We start from the raw sequence: 16928 nt of genomic DNA on the forward strand, positions 1-16928 counted from the left end.
AAAGACTTACAGTTGAGTACAAAAATAAAAATAAAAAATGCCACCTTACCATTGCAAAATGAAGGTAGAATAACAATTGTTTTAAAAAAGATTTAACAATTGTAGTGAAATGTAATTTTAGTGAAACAATTTTAGTGAGACAGTAAATGAAATGCACTTCTCTAGTTTAAAGTGAGAGGCTAGAGAGGACTAGAGCAGAATATCATACATACTGAGAAATACAATAGTAGTATTTATTTATTTTTCTTTATTTAAAAGTATGGATTAATTTCAGAGAAATGTTGCGCCTCCTGCACCACACCCTGAAATAACTATGATCCATTAATTGAGAATTTAAAAATTTTAATAAAATGTATTTATTAACCAATATATATATTATATATTTATATAATTTATATAACCAAAGAAAGGTTTTTGTGAATGAACAAAAATTGTGATGGCGAACTAGAACTAGACTGTATAGTTGAAACAACTTCTGGCTAAGATAGTGATGAAGAAGTGGTAGTTCCTTTAAGAAGTCCCCCAGCAGGGCGACATCGGATGAAGCAATAATCAAAAACCAAAGGCAAAAATCGCTTCTGGTGAAGAGGACGGAGGCTCAAGCGTCTACATATGCACCAGGCTCCCTAACAAACAGCACAGCAAGAATTTGGAAGGGCACTGAATGAGATAATGATGAAGAAATCAAAGGGAGCATTAATAACGCATCCATTGAGTCTGGGATTGCCGAAAAAAAGGCAGGCAAAAACCTGTGGTAAGTCTTTATGGAAACATGTGAAAGAAGAGTGAGGGAAGCTTTGGTCCCTGGATAAGAAGACCTGAGACCAGTACGGACGAGGTCAGGATCTGTGGGAACCCCAGCAGGCGACCGAATATGATCTTGATAGATGAAAAGCGACACAGAAAGGGCTGTACAAGCTCACTTCCGGGTCTGGTACAAGAGCTGAAGACAACATTTTTGGTGGAGCCTCCGTAAACAACAGGCACAGCTACTACTTATCAACTGCCTAAAAGGACAATTTTCAGTTCCTGAGGAGTCCCCAGAGGGAGTCTTAGCAAAAGACTTGCGATCACATGATCTTTGATATTCAATCAGAATTCAGCAGGGATGCAGCAGGGGAAAGAGTGATCCCGCACTTAGCTATCATCACCATCAACGGGAATGATGAAAATGTTGAGCATTTGTGGCTAGCACTTTAAGGTTTACACAGTGATTTATACAGGTTATCTCTTAACCAAGGATGAAGACAATAAAATAAGATCAAAGCTCGAAATCATGTTGGACTATGAGAATACGGAGACTGAAGCCAGACATTTTGGCAAAGGACATGATCTGCTGATAAAAGTTACATTTTGGACTACAAGAGGGCAGCAACAACGAGATCCATATTTTAGAGGAAAAAATAACAAGCAAGAACTCTTCCATGTGTGTGAAAGAATTAAAAAAAAAAAAGAAAAACTCCAAATATAATGAGTAAACAGAAAAAAAAAAGAAAGAAAGGTGACCGGGTCAATCTGGGGCATGGACAGACACCTGAAGCTCTCCCTAGGCTTGCCATTCCAGGTTACCTGGGCTGAAATGCTGAGGGAGAAATTTGGAATCCCACCCTAGTGAGCAGCCATCAGTCAGCTGAAGACAGTTTTGGAGTGCCTACACTTTCAGAGTACCTAAAGGAAGTACAGGGGAGACAGCGTGTGGCCTACATCAAAGAAAGGAAAAAGACAAAAAATCTAAGTCTTGGGTTTTTAAGGCTATTTTGTAACTCCTTCCCAAAGCCTGGAAGCCCAACCAAGTTGATATTCTTAAAAGTACCCCTGATTATATATGCCTTCTCTGTGAAATTAGAAACCAAAGGCTTTGAGACCTTCAGGTAGGTTGCAATCTGTTGTTGTAGTCTAAAGACCTCTTTGGGATGATTGAACAAGATGCCCAGAACTTGAAAGTGTACAGATCAATAAAAATCATTTTGTTTATTTTGAAATACATACATATAAAATGAATGCAGAGTCAAAGACTGCCAAAAATACTGATCCAGAATTATATTTATCTGCTGCCTTAAATAATGTGTCTAGTGGATATGATCTGATCTTATCTAACGTCTTATCCTTTATCATTATTACAGGGGGAAATGAGGAACCAGCTTTTTTATTTACAAAGTTTGACATCTTTTCCACCAAATACAATTCCACAATGAACACACATAGTGAATGACATAGAAATACAATGATCTAAATCAGTAGCAAAGCAGACATAATAGAAGGTACACATAGGTGAAACTATACCAGAGAGTAAAAGAGTGAAGGAGCTCATGTACCTGGAAACTCTTCAAAGCCTCTAGTGTAGCAAGCTGAGGATGGGGACAAGATGGAGACAACTAGCTTCTTTCATGTCTTTGCACAGTCTTTTTCTTCAGCAACACTTAAGTGGAATCCGCCTCTTTCATCTTTCCTCTCAAAGCTGGAAGCAGCTAAAGTAACTCCATGCTTAAAGAATCCACAAGAATATTTGAAGTTTGAAAAATCCCGAAGAGGGCTGAAGAAGGCTCAAGGTCTTTCATTCTCTCCAACTGCATCGATTCATTTCTACCAATGAGAAGAGAGTCCCATATTAATATGCCCTTTTTAGACCTAGAAAAATCTAACCCCTATAAAATGAAATAAAACTAAGGGCTTGTACAGAATTTTGGAAAAGTGAGATATGATAGATCTTTTTCAGGAACTAAAAAGGAATGGAAAGAATTAGACATTTTTCACTCCCCAACTATAGTTAACATCTTTACATGAACTATGTTTTAGGGCATAAAAAACTCTATAAAGGTAGAATTACTATATTTACCATTTCCTAGCCACCATAAAATAAAGTTCTGACCAGTAAAGACTTTTGAAGACAGAGTTCAAATTTAAATGCAAACTAAATTAAAACTTCTCAGTATTATGCCATTTAAAGCTTAGAAATACTGTTACCAAAGATAAAATCTATAATATAAAAATATATTAAAATTTTTTGTATGTAGTCAAAGCAGTCATAGAGAAAAATTTTTATTTCTAAGTACTTATATAAAGGAAAGAGTTATAGAGTATTCACAAAGAATGCAATAACAAGAATAACACACCAAAAAAAGGAAACTAAAAAAGTGATAAATTTTAAAAGTACAATTAAATTTTCTTTCATTTTTCCTTTAAAATATTTTTCCATGGTTACATGACTCATGACTTTTTCATACCCCTCCTTCCTCCCACCCCTCCCAGTGCTGACAAGCAATTCCACTGGGTTATACAGTTATCATTGCTCAAAATCTATTTCCATTTAATCATATTTGCAATAGATTGCAAATGCCAAAACCTCAATCATATCCCCATTGAACTATGTGATCAATCATATGTTTTTCTTCTTTCTGTTCACACAGTTCTTTCTCTGGATGTGGACAGCATTCTTTCTCCTAAATTCCTCTGGATTGTCCAGGGTCATTGCATTGCTGCTAGTAGAAAAGTCTGTTACATTCAATTGTGCCATAATGTCTCAGTTTCTGTGTACACTGTTCTCCTGGTTCTGCTCCTTTCACTTTGCATCAATTCCTGGAGGTCTTTCCAGTTCACATAGAAATCCTCCAGTTCATCATTGCTTTCAGCACAATAATATTCCATCACCATCAGATGCTACAACTTGTTCAGCCATTCCCCAATCAATGGACACCCCCCTCCCATTTTCCAATTGTTTGTCACCATAAAGAGCATGTCTATAAATATTTTTGTATGTCTTTTTCCTTATTAACTCTTTGGGGTACAAACCCAGCAGTGATATGGCTGGATCAAAGGGTAGCTATTCATTTAAATCCCTTTGCACATAGTTCCAAATTGCCCTCAAGAATGATTGGAACAATTCACAACTCCACCAGCAGTGAATTAGGGTCTGAATTTTGACACATTTCTTCCAACATTTATTATAAAAGTACAACTAAATAAAAAGTACATTTTTGAAAATAAAAGAACAACAAAACTTATAACAAAAAGCCATTGAACTGATAAATATAGCTATGAATAATTTTAAAAGTACTAATTAAATATACAATTAATGCATTTGACAAATAAAAGAGGAAAATCAAATGATTATAAAAACAGGAAATAAAATGCAATTGAAACTATCTTATTGAATTATGTGCCAGTAAAACTGATAAATTAAATAGATTTATATTTCAAAAAATATAAAACATCCACATTCACAGAAGTAGACATAAAGAATTTAAATAAATAAATCCAAGAGAAGGTAATTGGACAAACAATAAATGAAGTCTGAAAAAAAAATCAATTTGAAGCCTAGGAGGATTTACAGGTGAGTCTTATAAAATTTACAAAAAAAAAAATGAAATCTAACATGACATTTCTTTAAAAAAAGAGAAAAATATCAAACTATTTCTATGAAATAAATAAGATTTTAACACTCAAATCAGAGAAAAATTGGATATATATCGATGTCCTTTAAGAATATTGGTTAAGTAATTTTGATTAAACTATTAACAAAAAGACTGCTGCAACTTTAAAAAAAAGATTTCACAATATGACCTAATTGGACTTGGACTAGGAATGAAGGATAGTTTCCATATCAACAGTTGTTTCAAGAAACAGCATGGTATAATGACTTAAGAGCAGTTGCTATCAGGATTGTAAAAGCTGGTGACTACTGACACAATAAGTTTACTTAACCAGGAATTTCTTATACCAATGAAATAAAAATTTGAATCCACTTAAGATACACAAATGTAAATTGCATGACTATTCAACAGGTGCAGAATATTTTTAAAAATATAGGACATTTAAATTATTTAATCTTAAAATCAAAGGAAAATGAACATTTTATTAAAATGGTAAAGGTCATTCTAAACCATGAGTTAGCATTATCTTGCATATAGAAACACCGAGGCCTTTTCAATAAAAACAGTAAAATAAAGATGTCCATTTCATCACAATTACTTGATATAGTTGTAGCCTAACTATTACAATGATGTCAGGAGCCATCAAAAGACCATGCTGTTTGACACGGTCACACATGGAAACAAGGAACTGCAAAGCATCCCCCAGGAAGGATGGAAACACCCACTGAAACCCCCCTAAATGACTTTCCTTATTAATATCCCCTTATTATTGGAATTGCTATGATTATTATTCTTACATAGCCCCAGGAAAAATAGATGAGAGCAACATGCTTACAGGGTTGATATAGATATCCCATTCTGTCCCCCCAGAATATTACCAGGAGATCCCACTTATAAAATTAAACCTAAGGATTCTTATACACCCACTTAGATAGGACCCTCTTTTCTAGGCATAAAAACTTCTGGCAAATCTGTGCTCTGAATTCTCCAACCTGTATCTGGATCATGTTGATTCTACCCTCTGACCCTGCATTAGTAACAATGTTTTGTTGACTATCTCCTTAGGCTTTGCATCTGTTGTTAGGTTCTATGGAAACATGTATGTTGAGAATGAAACTATGTGTCAAGTAGATGTGTGATAATAGGTGTATAAAATAAAGCCAAGCCTCAGCCAAAGCAGTGCAGTTTCTCTGTGAAACCCTGTGCTGTGGGTTGAATACAAAAGCTATCTCCCATTCATCATTATTTTGCCTAAGTTGCCACACCCAGTCAGGAGGAGCCCTTGGCTTTGCAGTCTGCAGGTTGGCTTGTGAAACAATAAGAAAAGATTTTTTAAAACATAAAATCAGCAAAGGTTGTGACTTTTTGTATATAAGATAGTATACTTAAAGAATGCTAGAAATTTAAATTTAAAAAGTATGAAATAACAGATTATAATATAAAAACATATAAATAAACTTTCCTTGTAGAGAAATCAGACTGCAAAGAACGGACTTACCACCTTTGTGACTACAATTATGATTGATGGGCATCTTCCATCTGCAGCTGCAATTAAACCCCAGAGTCTAGAAGTGAGGCCCCCCTCAGAGTAGTCTGATTCCAAGCCCAACTCCACAACTATCAATGATGGAAACACTTCTTTAGTGTTTTTAGGAGAAAGCGACCTGGATCCATCTTAACTAATAGGCAGCTATTACCTACAGGTCAGATCAGCAAGACCACCTTAATTAAAAAGATTTCTTAAAGGCAAATGAGGAGAAAAAATGTGCCAGGCAAGCCAAACACTTAAAATAACCTTCAGGTCTCTTAATAGACAAATGGGGACCTTTAGATCAAGAACAGAGAATGGAAATGGTTCCCAGACCACCAGCTCTCCTTCTTGCCCTGCCTCTATAGAACAGAACAGGGAAGCAATCACTTCTACAGGTCTTGCAAATCCTACTACCTCAACAGCTAAAACTACTAATGATTTGGCAAAGAAAGTTTTTACTAACAAAGTCTTTTGGCATTATCAAATGGTTTGATGTCAAAAATTGATATGGTCTTATTATTTTATATTCTATATTCTTATATCTACATTATGACCTTACAAATCAGCATAGTATATTATCATCTTTTTTATTACTCTAAGGAACAGAGAACCTTTCCATCCGATTGCAGCTAAAATTTCCTATATGTGTTGTCACACGCCCAATAAACTATGAGCTCTTTATGAGTAGGGACTATCTTCTTTTTCTATTTATATCCCCAGAACTTGCACAAAACCTTGTACTACACAAAAATTTAATTCATGCTTTTGGTTTCATTCATTCATTTGGAATGAAACAGGAAGAATGAAGTGGCACAGATGACTTTTCATAAATTCTACCTTTTTCTAAATCACCTTGAACTTCTTCTCCCAGAAACCAAGACCCACTTTTTTTCTTGTTGTTGTGTTGTTGTTGTTGTTTGCAGCAAGGCATGGTCTACTGAACTTTTTTTATATCATTGTAAATTTCAGAAAATTTTCCATTTTCTGCTTTAATTTGCATGTTCAAAGAAATATTCTGGTCTACTTAGATTATTATTTTTTAACATGATGCAACACTCTTGAAAATAAATTTTCAATAGTGTAGATTAGAATTGTCATCTCCTTTTTTCCCCTGATTCTGTGAACATAGTACCAATTTTTTAATTCAGACCTCACTCAGTAGTAAAAAATTTATGGGGTCACCTTTGGAGCCTGACTGTTTTCTGTAACACATACCACAAGAGACTTATAAGGATATATATTCTAGAGAAGTGACTCTAAAATGCATGACAGTGATTTGTTTTAGGATAAAGAAGACATAAAGCCAATGTGAAAACTTAGAGGAAAACACATTTAGATAGACACACTGAGGAATATCAGCAACAGAAATTATTATTGCAATAGTCTAAAACACTGGCAAAGAACTGGAACACTACAGTCAACTTGTGCTGGCTTTTGGTAATGGCATATTTACCAAGGATTCAACATATCAGACCTACGTAGAAAATAGCAATAAATGTGGTGGTATTTTTTTTAAAGTGATACATAAATTTGACAGTGCAATTTGGTGCTGCTAGCTATTTACAGTTTGTTCTCCCTGAAGAAATGTGTACTGAAAAGCAATGCTTGCTCCTGACACCATATTTCATAAGATTTCTAAACATTAGACACTATTTGCAATATCAGCTTCCTCTCTGATGAACACATTTCATTTCACTAAATAGGCATCCTGAGGATAGCTAAATTTGGAATGATGCCCCTTTTAAAAACTTCTAAAAATCCCTTTAATTACTTGATAGATGCTTGTTTATATTTTTACATCAAGGATTTTTAGGGCACTACAGGTTACTTTAAATTTATTGGATTTGGAGGTGTTTGGATTTAAAAATTTATTACTCCTTGTAGCCAAGCCATTAGATGTTGTTTCTTCTTTTCATTTTCTTCTTTTCATTGAAAAGTCATAGTCACAGAATTTTAGAACTGGAAGGAATATTTGTGATCAGCTCCTTTAACTACCTCATTCCTTTTCTCAACTGAGCTAGTAAAGGTCAAGAAAATAACTTGATCAAGGTCAACTATTAAGTGGTGAACTCAAGGCTCTTAAATTTTTTCTTCCACTACACCCGTGAAAGTCACCACATTTGTCCAAAAAATTCAAACAGATCTGGACAAAAGAAACTATACTTAATATGAAACAAAGTTGTTATTATATCTTGCTATGCCTATGCAAAATAAAAGTATTTTTTTGGAATTTTGCAAATTTTTAATGTTGATAATAGCTCATCAATTGATTTTATTTTATTTTTAAATTTTATTTGTTTAATTAATTTACAATATTTTGCCATGTTTACATTATTCCTGTTCATTCCCTCCCCTCCTTACACCCTTCTCCTGTAGCCAATGAGCAATTTCATTGGTTTTTACATGTATCATTGATCAGGACCTATTTCCATATTATTAATATTTGCAATAGAGTGATCACTTAGAGTCTACATCCCCAATCATATCCCCATCAAACCATGTGGTCAAGCAGTTGTTATTTCTTCTGGGTATCTATTCCCACAGTTCTTTTTCTGGATGGGGATAGCATTCTTCCTCTTCTCATAAGTCCCTCAGAACTGTCCTGAATCATTGCATTGCTGCTAGTAGAAAAGTTCATTATTTTCAGTTGTGCCACAGTGTATCCGTCTCTGTGTACAATGTTCTCCTGGTTCTGCTCTGCATCAATTCCTTGAGGCCTTTCCAATTCACATGGAATTCCTCCAGTTCATCATTTCTTACAGCACAATAGTATTCCATCACTAACAAATACTACAATTTGTTCAGCCATTCCCCAATCAATGGATACCATCTCATTTTCCAGTTTTTTGACACCACAAAGAGTGCAGCTATAAATATTTTTGCACATGCATTTTTCCCTATTATCTCATTGGGGTACAAATTCAGCAAGCAGTCTTTTAAAGTCCTTTGGTCATAATTCCAAATTGCCCTCCAGAATGCTTGGATCAATTCACTACTCTACCAGCAATGCATTAGTGTCCAAATTTTGCCACATCCCCTCCACATTTATTACTTTCCTTTACAGTCATATTAGAATAACAGCTAAGTGTGAGCTGGTACCTCAGAGTTGTTTTGATTTGCATGTCTACTTATAGGAGATTTAGAACATTTTTTTTCCTCTGCTTGTTGATAGGTTTGATTTCTTCATCTGAAAATTGCCTATTCATGTCCCTTGCTCATTTATATATTAGGGAATGACTTGATTTTTGTACAAATGATTTTGCTCCTTATAGATTTGAAAAATTAGACTTTTGGTTGTATTGGTTTTGTTTGTACAAAAAATCTTTAATTAAATGTAATCAAAATTATTCATTTTATATTTTGTAATATTCTCTCTCTTCCTTGATCTTAAATTCTTTCTTTCCCATAGATCTGACAGATATATTAATCTATGTTCAGCTAATTTGCTTATAATTTCCTTCTTTATATTTAAGTCATTCACCCATTCTAAATTTATCTTGATGTAGGGTGTGAGATGTTGATCTAAACCTAATCTCTACTATACCGTTTTCCAATTTTCCCAGTAGTTTTTGTCAAACAGTGGGTTTTTGTTCCAAAAGCTAGTACCTTTGGGTTTATTGTACACTATCTGGCTAAGGACATTTACTCCAAGTCTATTCCACTGATCCTCCCTTTTGTCTCTTAGCTAGTACCATATTGTTTTGACAACCACTGCTTTAGAATAAAGTTTAAGATCTGGTACTGCTAGACCCCCAACCTTCACATTTTTTTTCATTAGTTCCCTTTATATTCTTGATCTTTTCTTTTTCAAAATGAATATTGTTATAATTTTTTCTAATTCAGTAAAAAAAGTTTCTTAGTGATTTGATAGGTATGGCAGTAAATAAGTAATTTAATTTGGGTAAGATTGTCATTTGTATTATGTTAGCTCATCTTACCCATGAGCAATTAATGCTTTTCCAATTATTTATATCTACTTTTAATTATGTAAATTGTTTTTTAGTTGTGTTCATATAATTCCTGTGTTTGTCTAAGAAAATAGATTCCTATATATTTTATATTGTCTAGGGTGATTTTAAATGGAATTTCTCTTTCTAGCTCTTACTATTGAGTTGTGTTGGAAATGTATGGAAATACTTATGATTTGTATGAGTTTATTTTGTATCCTTCAACTTTGCTGAAGTTGTTGATTATTTCCACTAGCTTTTTAGTTGATTCTCTAGGATTCTTTAAGTATAGTGATAGTTTAGTTTTCTCAATACCAACTTTAATCTCTTTTATTTATTTTTTTCCTCTAATTGCTACTGCTAGTGTTTATTGTACAATTTTAAATAATAGAGGTATGGATGGACATCCTCACTTCACTTCTGCTCTTTTTGGGAAGGCTTCTAACTTATTTCCATTGCAGATGATTCTTACTGATAATTTAAATAAATACTGTTTATCATTTTTAGGAAGAGCCCATCTATTCCTGTATTTTCTAGTGTTTTCAATAGGAATGTGTGTTGTATTTTGTCAAAGGCTTTTTCTGCATTTATTGAGATAATCATATGATTTCTGTTGGTTTGGTTATTGATGTGGTCAATTATGTGGATGGTTTTCCTAATATTAAACCATTGATAGATTCCTGATATCAATCCCACCTGATTAAAGTGAATAATACTCATGATCATTTATTAGAGTCTTTTTGCTAGTTTTCTATTTAAGAGATTTTGCTTCTATATTCATTAGGGATATTGTTATGTAGTTTTCTTTCTCTGTTTTTGGTCTGCCTGGTTTTGGAATCAGTACCATATTTGTGTCATAAAAGGAATTTGGTAAAACTTCTTTGCTTATTTTGTCAAATAGTTTGTATAGATTTGGGATTAATTGTTCTTTAAATGTTTGACAAGATTCACTTGTGAATCCATCTGATCCTGGGGATATTTTCTAAGGGAGTTCCTTGATGACTTATTCAATTTCTTTTTCTGAGATGGGATTAAGTATTCTATTTACTCTTTCATTAATCTAGGAAATTTATATTTTTGTAGATATTCACCCATTTCACCTAGATTGTCATGTTTATTGCCATATAATTGAGCAAAGCAGTTCTTAATAACTACCTTAATTTCCTCTCCATTAGAGGTGAGATCTCCCTTTTCATATTTGATATTATTAATTTAATTTTCTTATTTTTTTAAATAAGATTAACCAGTACTTTATCAATTTTATTTGTTTTCTCAGAGTACCAGCTTTTTTCTTATTAATTATTAACTTATTAATTCAATTGTTTTTTAAATTTAAATTTCATTGATTTCACCTTTGATTTTTATGATTTCTAATTTAATTTTTATTTGGGGAATTTTAATTTGTTCTCTTTTTAGTTTTTTAAGTTGCATGCCCAATTCATTGACATCTTCACTCTCTAATTTGTTGATATATGCACTCAGGGATATAACTTTTCTCCTGAGTACTGCTCTAGCTGCATCCCATAGATTTTTTTTTTAAACCCTTACCTTCCATCTTGGAGTCAATACTGTGTATTGGCTCCAAGGCAGAAGAGTGGTAAGGGCTAGGCAATGGGGGTCAAGTGACTTGCCCAGGGTCACATAGCTGGGAAGTGTCTGAGGCCAGATTTGAACCTAGGACCTCCAGTCTCTAGGGCTAGCTCTCACTCCACTGAGCTACCCAGCTGCCCCGGATCCCATAGATTTTTATAAGTTGTATCCTCATTGTCATTCTCTTAAGTGAAATTAGTAATTGTTTCTTTGATTTGTTCTTTGACCAACCAGTTTTGAAAAATTAGATTATTTAGTTTCCAATTAATTATGAATTTGTCTTTCCATAGGCCTTATTGATTATGATTTTTATTGCATTATGGCTTTTTAAATTGCATTTATTATTTCTGCTTTCCTACATTTGTTTGCAATGTTCTTATGATCTAGAACAGGGTTACCCAAACTTTTTACACAGGGGGTCACTTCACTGTCCCTCAGACCATTGGAGGGACAGACTATAAAAACCCAACCCTGACCCTAGTCCTAACCCTAACCCTAACTGGGCAGCAGTATACATAGTGTGGAATACCCTCCCCCAGATCACCACTCATCATGCTATCATCTTCCATTTTGCAGCCACATAATCCTTTGTGAGGCGCCTCATTCTAAAGTGCCATGCAAAGGATTATGTCATTAGAAGTAGTACAGTATGTAAGCAACACTGCCCTCTGCAGTGTTGCCACATACAGTGCTCCTCTCATTGATCACCAATGAAATAAGTACCTTCCAGAAGTATGGTAGGGGCCAGATACATGGCCTCAGGGAGCCGCATGTTGCCCATGGGCTGTAGTTTGAGGACCCCTGATCTAGAACATGGTCAATCTTTGTATATATGCCATGTGCTACTGAAAAGAAGGTATATTTCTTCTTATTCCTATTCATTTTTCTTCAGATAAGTATTAGCTATAATTTTTCTAACATTTCATTCACTTCCCTTTCTTCTTTCTCATTCATTTTTTCCTTCAATTTATCTAATTCTGATAGGGAAAGTTTGACATTCCCCACTAGTATGGTTTTACTATCTATTCGTCCTTAATCTCCTTTAGTTTCTCCTTTAGAAATCTGAATGTTATACCATTTGGTCTATATATGTTGAGTAATAATATTTTGTAATTATTTATGCTGCCTTTCATCAAGATGTAATTACCTTCCTTATCTCTTTTAATAATATCTGTTTTTGTTATAGCATTATCTGAGATCATAATTGCTACTACTGCCTTCTTTGTCTCAGTTGCAGCCCAGTAAATTCTGCTCCACCCTCTTATCTTTACAAATCATAGAAACAATAAAAAAATTTTTGTTGAAGAGAATAACAATGAAACAACATTCTAAAATATATAGAATACAACAAAAGTTTATGTCTCTGAATGCTTATATTAATAAAATAGAGGGAAACGAGGTCAGTGAATTGAGATGCAATTTTAAAATGTAGGAAAACAAAAAAATTAAAAATCCCCACTAAAGACCAAATTAGAGATTCTAAAAATTAAAGGTGAACTCAATAAATTTTATATGGAAAACCACTGAATTGATAAATAAATGTTGGAGTTGGTTTTATGAAAACTTCAACAAAATAAACCATTGTTTAATATGACTTAAAAAAGAGAAGAAAACCACATACTTAGGCTTAAATATGAAAAGAGAAATTATACCACCAATGAAGATGAAATTAAAGCCATTATTAGGAGTTGTTTTGCTCAATTATATACAATTTATCAGTTTAAGTGAAAGGAAAGAATATTTACCAAAAAATGGCCTAGATTTCATGGGATGAAGTAGAATATTGAAAAAAAAACTATTTTTGAAAAAGAAAATGAACAGACCATAAATAATTTTTAAGGGGAAAAAAGTCTCAGGACCAGATGGATTTACTTAAATTCTTGATTTTGTGATGGCTTAATTATTTAAAAGAAAGAAATATAGTAAATCTTCCACTTCCCCTAACCTTTTTTGAAAAATCAGGGGAAAATTAAAAGCTATCTCCTTAAAGCAGCAGGAATGGTAAAAGGCTACATAGAGTTACACATCTTTTTTGGAAAGGTATTTTTGATGGAGAGGGAAGAAAGGGGGGTCAAGAACTGTGATTTTAATGGTACAGGGTAATTCTCTGTAATAGATCTTCCCTATCAAGATAGATTGCAGATAACTAATTAGTCTACAAGATATTCTTGGAGAGCTGTCTCTCACATTGAAAAGCTAAGTCACTAAACCCAGATCATCCCCTAGATCACACATTAACATTATGTTGCCCAAACTCAGAGACAAGTATTCCAGTCACTTTGCCTTACTTATCACTTGAGATGACTCTTTAGAAAAGCTAATTCTTTCATCAAAAATAGCCAGAGAGGCAGAATTAAGATGGTGGCATAGAAGCAGCAAAAGTACAGAAATCTGAAAATTCCAAGCATTTATAAAGAAAAGACCAGACTTGAACAGAAAATTTGATGCCCAAAAACAGAACTCAAGAGAATCATCAAAAGGTAATTAAGAAAGAGGGAAAAAGAAAGACAAAACAACAACAACAACAAAACGCCTTTCTTTTAAGTGACCCAGTAAGTTAAAATGATATATATCTCTATAAAAAAAAGAGGTCATTGGTAACTCTTAAAAATTATATTATCACCTGAGCAGCTAGAAGAATTACACTTAGGGGGGACAGTGACAAACTGTATAGGATGAAATGCCAAGACATAAATATGTATATAGATATATGTATGCATAGTTACATATATATGTGTATATAAATATATATACAACTAGAGCTAAAAAGAGGTTTACTAAAAGAAATGGGAAAAGAAACAAAAAGAGGTAAATTTATGTCACAAAGAATCTCATGGCGGGAGGGGCAAGAGCATCAATACACTGGAAGGGTAAAGAGGTGGGAGATAGAAAATACTCAACTCTTATTTGCATTGAAATTTACTCAAAAAGGGAAGAACAATCAAATCCATTGGGGCAGAGAATTGATTTGTGCCCTATTATTGAAGTAGAAGGGTAACAAATGAGCTGGTGGGGAGGAAGGCAGTATAAAGGAGGGAGAGGTTGGGGATAGTTAAAAAGACTGTAAAGAAAATAAGGGGGCAATAAGAAGGGAGGGGGTAGAAAGGGAAGTAAATTAAGGGTTGGAATTAGGGGAGACTGATTAAAAAAACATTGATGTAGAAGGAAATAGTGAGAAAAGAAAAGGCAGAATTAGGAGTAGCAATCAAAATGTTGGGAAATACACAGATGGTAATCATAACTCTGAATGTGAATGGAATGGACTCACCATAAAAAACAAGTGAATACCAGAGTGGATTAGAATCCAAACCCTACGATATGCAGTCTACAATAAACACACCTGAGGAAGGTAAACATATATCACATAAAATAAGTGGATGGAGTCAAATCTATTGGGCATCAACTGATAAAAAGAAGGCAGGAGTTGAATTCATTATATCTGACAGAGCCAAATTAAAAATAGATCTAGTTAAAAGAGATAGGGAAGGTAATTACATCATGATAAAAGGCAGTATAGACAATGAGGAAATATCTCAACATGTATGCACCAAGTGACAAAGCATCCAAATTTCTAAAGGAGAAACTAGTGGAACTCAAGGATGAAATAGATAGAAAAACTATATTAGTGAGAGATCTGAACCTTGCTCTATCCGAACTAGATAAATGAAACCAAAAAAATAAATAAGAAAGAGGTAAGAAAAGTTAATGAAATCTTAGAAAAATTAGTTAGTAGATATGTGGAGAAAAATAAACACAGACAAAAAGAAATACACTTTCTTTTCAGCAGTACATGTTACATTCATAAAGACTGACCATTTATTAGGTCATAAAAACATTGCAAACAAGTGCAAAAGAGCAGAAATAATAAATGCAACCTTCTCAGATAATAATACAATGAAAATAATAATTAGTAATGGTACATGGAGAGGGAAATCAAAAATTAATTGGAAATTAAACTATATGATTCTCCAAAACTGGTTAAAGAACAAATCATAGAAACAATTAATTACTTCATTGAAGAAATTGACAATGATGAGACATCCTTTCAAAATCTATGGAATGCAGTCAAAGTAGTACTCAGGGAGAAATTAATATCCTTGAGTTCATATATTAACAAATTAGAGAGGGCAAAAGTCGATGATTTGGGCATGCAAATTAAAAAAAAACTAGAAAGTGAGCAAATTAAAATTATTCAGATGAAGACTAAATTAAAAATCCTAAAAATCAAAGGAGAAATTAATAAAATTGAAATAAATAATAAAATTGAAAGTCAAAGAACTATTTATTTAATAAATAAGACTAGAAGCTGGTACTTTGAAAAAACAAATAAAATAGATAAAGTACTGGTCAATCTAATTAAAAAAGGAAAGAAGAAAACCAAATCGACAGTATCCATGATGAAAAGGGAGACCTCACTTCTAATGAATAGGAAACTAAGGCAATCATTAAAAACTATTATGCCCAATTATATGGTAATAAATATGGCAATCTAGGTGATATGGATGAATATTTACAAAATTATCAATTGCCTAGACTAACAGAGGAAGAAATAGACTACCTAAACAACCCCATATCAGAAAAAGAAATTGAACAAACCATCAAATAATTCCTTAAGAAAAAATCCCCAGGTCCAGATAGATTCACAAATGAATTCCTATTGAAAAAACTAGAAAGCATAGGAATAGAAAGGCCTTCCCTAAAAATAATAAACATGATATAATTCAAACCATCAGCAATCATCATCTGCAATGGGGAAAAACTAGAAGCCTTCCTAATAAGATCAGGAGTGAAACAAGGATGAACATTATCACCTTATTATTTAATATTGTACTAGAAACACTAGGAGTAGCAATTAGAGAAGAAAAAGAAATTGAAGGTATTAAAATAGGCAATGAGGAGACCAAGTTATCACTCTTTGTGGATGACATGATGGTCTACTTAAAGAACCCCAGAGAATCAATGAAAAAGCTAGGTGAAATAATCAACAACTTTAGCAAAGTTGTGTAGTTTAGGGTGTGAGGTGTTGATAAATTCCTAATCTCTCCCTCACTGTCTTCCAATTTTCCCAGCAGTTTTTATCGAATACTGGATTTTTGTCTCAAAAGCTGGGATCTTTGGGTTTATCGTATACTGTCTTGCTGAGGTCACTTGCCCCCAGTCTGTTCTACTGATCCTCATTTCTTTCTTTTAGCCAGTACCAAATTGTTTTGATGACTGCTGCTTTGTAATATAGTTTAAGGTCTGGGACGGGACTGCAAGGCCCCCATCATTTGTGTGTGTGTTTTTTTTTCATTATTTCTCTGGATATCCTTGATCCTTTGTTATTCCAAATGAACTTTGTTATGTTTTTTTCTAAACCAGTAAAGAAATTTTTTGGGAGTTCAATGGGTATGGCACTAAATAGATAGATAAGTTTGGGTAGAATGTTCATTTTTATTATATTGGCTCGTCCTATCTATGAGCAGTTAATGTTTTTCCAATTGCTTAAGT

This window comes from Monodelphis domestica, chromosome 3 (assembly GCF_027887165.1).
Source record: "Monodelphis domestica isolate mMonDom1 chromosome 3, mMonDom1.pri, whole genome shotgun sequence".
Lineage (NCBI taxonomy): Eukaryota > Metazoa > Chordata > Mammalia > Didelphimorphia > Didelphidae > Monodelphis > Monodelphis domestica.